This window comes from Trachymyrmex septentrionalis, unplaced genomic scaffold (assembly GCF_001594115.1).
Source record: "Trachymyrmex septentrionalis isolate Tsep2-gDNA-1 unplaced genomic scaffold, Tsep1.0 scaffold235, whole genome shotgun sequence".
Classification (NCBI taxonomy): Eukaryota; Metazoa; Arthropoda; class Insecta; order Hymenoptera; family Formicidae; genus Trachymyrmex; species Trachymyrmex septentrionalis.
Genome location: NW_017305392.1, coordinates 441,170 through 446,544, shown reverse-complemented (window position 1 = coordinate 446,544; position 5,375 = coordinate 441,170). Strand labels below are relative to the sequence as shown.

The 5,375-nt window shown below is 25.0% G+C and overlaps 1 pseudogene; it reads right to left on the bottom strand.

The window, feature by feature from the left end:
* Positions 1-627: 627 nt before the first annotated feature.
* The window catches only part of LOC108748584, a 5,835-nt pseudogene continuing 1,087 nt past the window's right edge, over positions 628-5,375 (bottom strand).

Genomic DNA, 5,375 nt, shown 5'->3' with positions numbered 1-5,375 from the left:
CACACACACACACACACACACACACACACACACACACACACACACAAGTATATGTATAAAATAATAAAACTAAAATTTCGATAAAGATGACCAAACAAGTGTATTTGAAAAAGTGCCCATCATAATCATAGAGTGTTATTTCTAATAACAACCGAATAGAAAAATTTTCTATCATTTGGCAATTTTTGTAATATTTTTTTCAGTTATTTAATAAACAAAGTGTCTAAAATTGACGTACAAAACAACTTTAAAGTATTGTTAAAGAGTTCCTAATATATTAAAATGCGTGATTCTGTGTTTCCTATTATTTGATCTCGCGCATTATCATTACACATACTATATATTAAATATTTTATTAAAATTTTTAATTTATGTGTCTGTTATTTTTAGAAATTTTGAATATTGCTTTCATTGTTGTCTATAATTTTTAAGAATTCAAATCATATTTGACAACATACTGTAAAAATATATTCAATAATTATTTTAGTTTATTTCATAAATTTTTTTCCTTTTATTTGAGTGTATTATTCTACATTTTCTTCAGTTGAAATTGATTATTTTACTAATTTTAATTTTACATACTTTATTTTGTTAATTAATTCTTTAATTTATTTGGAGTATACCTACTTGTGAATATATTTTAAATGATTTTTGAGAGCAGTTACTGGATGATAATTAATTGTTAAGTCACGTTTATTGCATGTTGCCTTTATATTGCTTTCTGGAATAAAATAATTCCAAGTCCAATAAAATTTATCTTCTTCTTTTTGTTCTGTTATTAATTTGTTGAAATATGTCTTCACCAAGTGTTTATGTAAATTTGCTAAAGATCTATTTCGTATAGAAAATATCGCATTACAGTAGGTGCATTTTGCGATATTATTTTTTGTTAATTTTGAGTAATGTTCACGTATCCAAAGACGACCAGGGATAAAATTGTTTACCTTTGAAGTTGTACTTATTTACAGTCATTTCATTATCTGAATTGCTCTAGTTATCTACACGATCTAAATTTGGACTCAATATCCTACGAGTACATTACCATAAGAAGTTATTAAAAAGCAAAAAAAACAGTAAAAGTATTATTTTCAATTATGTGTATTTTCCGCTATATGGACTAAATTATAATTTTTAAGAATTTATTATTTGAATATTTATGTGTAATCAAGAATGTATCGATCAAATAAATTTAAATATTTATTAAATCTGATAATTATCAAATTTAAACTGAGATGCATCAATATTATTAATTTTTTATACTAAACGCAATGATAATAAATTTGAAACGTGCAGTTTGTATTCAATAAGGCTACGTAATTTAAATGAATACTTATTAGTTTTATATGGAATAGCGCAATTAAACAAATAGGGATTGAGAAACACAAAATAGAAATTTTATTCTTTTGGAATTCATGTTTTATTGGATTACACAGTGTCTAATAGATTAAAATTCTGATTCCCTGTTCCCTATTTCTTTGATTGCGCGCAGTATTAATACACAATGAAAACAAAAATGGTTTTTTTGCTTGAACGTTGAATAATACGATGAAAAAAAATCGTACGAAACTACGTAGAAATATAAATTAACAGAAAAGATTTGCTCTTTCGAATGATGTAAATCGCATATGTATACAATTTTTAGTCTACTCCAAGAAACTCCGCAAATTTTGTAAAAATTTTGAGATCTTGTATCTTTATTTATGTTTACGTTACTTTATGAAATCTCCATTATGAGATTGTTTTTTTTAGTAGAGATCTGAAAAGTAAACGTTACAACCTGTAAAATGCTTTTTTAAACATACCAATATGACAATTTTTGACAAAGTTATTGTATCTTGAAATTTCCATGCAGCTATTGAACAAAATTAGAGTCACTTAAAATTAGCGTTAAAAAAAACCAAATTAAAATGTCACATATCTCCGCGAAGAATGGTCGCGAAGCAATGTATGAAAAAACATTTTAAAACCATAACTCCTTTAATTGTAAAGTTTACCATTTCCTCTTTAAAATAATTTTTTATCATTATATAACAATTTTTTTCACTAAGTGATTTAAAGTGAGTAGTGCATCATGTAGTCTGTTCTCTGAAAACTTCTAAAAATTTGCTTTGGTAAACATTAGTTATTTTACTATTTTAATTTTATATTTTTTAGTACGTTAATTAATTTTTTAATTTATATGGAATATACGTACTTGTGGTGACGTTTTAAATGTTCTTTGAGATTAGTTACTGTATAGCACTTAATAGTTAAGGCACATTGTTGCCATGTTGCCTCTGTATGACTTTCTGCGATAAAATAATCCTAAATCCAATGAAATTTATCTTCTTTCTTTTGTTCTTAATTTGTCTGAATGTGTTTTCACCAGGACTTTATGTAAAATAGCTAATGATTTATAATGCACAGTGAATTTTGCATTACAATGGTTACATTTTGTTATTACTACTTGTTAATTTTGTATAATGTCCACGTATCCAACGACGAACTGAGATAAAATTGTCGGTTTTTAAAGTTCCTCGTTTCCAGTCATGTCATTATCTGAATTGCTTTATTATCTACACGATCTGAATTTAAACCCAATATCCTACATTAACATAAAAAGTTATCAAGAAATCATTAAAAATTGCAGCAAAAGTATTTTTTTAAATTATGTTTATTTTCCGATATACGGACCAATTTATAATTTTTTAGAATTTATTATTTGAACGTTTACGAGTAATTAGAAATGTAGCAACTTACACATTTAAATATTCCGTATATCTAATAACTATCAGATGAGAACTAGAATGCATCAATATTACTAATATTTTATACTAAACATAATGATAATAAATTTGAAACATGCAGTTTGTATTCAATAAGGCTGGGTAACTTAAATAAATACTGATTAGTTTTATATGGAATTGCGCAATTAAACAAATAGGGATTGAAAAACAGAAAATATAAATTTTAATCTTTCGTATTCAAGTCTTGTTAGATTACACGATGTCTAACAGATTAAAATTTTTATTCCCTGTTCTTTATTCTTTTGTTTGCGCGCAGTATCAATACACATATATCAAATATTTTATAAAAATTTCTTATTTTTACGTATGTTATATCGGTAAGTTTCGAATATTTTTATTCGTTGCACGTTTATAATGCTTAGAAACGCAAATCATATTTGACGACTTGCACCCAAAAACCTGTTTAATAAATTTTTTGGTTTGTTGAATAAATGTTTTTAGTTATATCTGAATATACTTACTTTTGTGATTACGTTTTAAATGTCTCTTTTGAAATGAAATATTGTATTATATTTAATTGTTAAATCACATATCTTGCATGTTGCCATTGTATCGTTTTCTATGATAAAGTAATTCCAAGTCCAATGAAATTTCTCTTCTTTCTTTTCTTTTTCTTTTAATTTATTTGAATGTGTCTTTACCAGGTGTTTATGTAAAACAGCTAAAGATTGATTCTTATGTATAGTGAATTTTGCATTACAAATAATTACATCTTGCCTCATTACTACCTGTTAATTTCGTATAATGTTCACGTATCCAACGACGAACTGAAACTTGAATGTCCTCTTGTTCTGCTATTATAACGTTTTGTAAGGGATATTAGTAACTAATTACAAAAGGTACAGAAATAATGTAAAGATGCCTTCGCAAAAAATGTTTGAAGACAGAGGTACGTACGAGTACATATGATTCTTTGATAGAATGCACATAAATATTGTTGTTTGTATTTTTGAATTTGTTTGACGAAGATTTAAAAAATCTATTTATATAGCTTTTATATTGGTAGTATCTAACATTTTATATTATATTTTAATATTATATGAAGTAACAGTATTTGTATTCCGAAACAGTCTCTTAATCGTATTTTATTATTCCGGTTATTTTAGACAATGCTAATTAATTCACAAAACACAACAAAATGTAAAATAAGAAATAGTTATTTATTTTTCTGAGCGCAAAAAGCACAACGTACTATCTAAATTTTTTGGAGCGAGAAGTTATATTGGGCCTTATACATACTTCTGTGTAAGTAAACTGTTGATTGAATGTAAAACTCTTTCTGTTTCACTTTAAAGCAAAAGAAAGCCAGACACACAAAAATTTATAAATTTTGCTTAAAAAGAAAGTAAAATTATAAGGAATTTATTATCAAGGTTGAAAAATAACTCATTATCTGTAACAGTTAGAGTCAATTTTCAGTAAGCTGTAACTAACTATTTTTTTTACTTATATATCTGTAACTCACTTAAGTTACATTTGTTCGTAATACGTTAACGGGTACTTCATATAGTGTTTTATAATAATCAATATGAACCCAATTCTTTGATATATTATATTTATTTTTTTTTGTAATTTTTGTATTTTTATACATTATACTTATATTTATGTTGAAGAATCAAGCGGCTATTTTAAAGGATTTTAGCTTTAAAATGCATATTATTTTTATTTAGTAACATTTTTATTTTTTAAATTGCATTTAATTTAAAAATAGGTATACTGTTGATTTATATAATCTGAATGGTATAATTTGGCTATTTATATTTCATTTTTCACTTTGATTTATTGTAATCCGATTATATATATATATATATGTACAATAAATCAGTGAATAAAAGTACAAATAAACTTATTTGCCTATAATACAGAATAAAATTGGAACCAAATATCTTCTTTATGTGTAATATTATATATGGGAAAATCTATATTTAAAGTGTTACTTCGAAAATACAAAATCATATTAAAACAAAACAAAATAAATTTAAAAAATTACAGTTGATGGAATAGTGTGGCTTAAATAAAACTTTGATTAAAAAATCGACAAAGTTACAATGTTAGGAAAACGCTCAAAATAATACCTTGTGTTACGTTACACGCGTCTTACAAAATTTGCAGAAGCAGGAAAAGTTTAAATTTGCGTTAATTTTGTTTTGAAACCGTCAATTTAGTTATCAATAAATGTATATTTTTTTATACATTATCGCTAATTATATTTTTATACATAAAATTAATTATTCTTGTTAAGGGAGGTCGGAGATTTCAACGAAGAATATATCGTCATCCAAATTAGATAATTTTACACATTCTGCCAAGTCTTTTGCAAGAATTGGAAACATTCTTCATAATACAATCCTCAAAATTTAAAGCGCTCTGTGCGAATCTGTGTTCAGATAAAATGTGACAAAATTAGATAAAGTGATAAAATATTTGACATTTATAATTATATATTAAGTATTTGACAATATTACACAATGGTACATGATAATATTATTCACAACTTTTAAATAAGAAAACAAATTTTATTTCAAAGTTAAGTCCTCTAAGAGAATAAAAGTGATTTCTGATCTCAATTTTAATTGTGACATTTTTTCA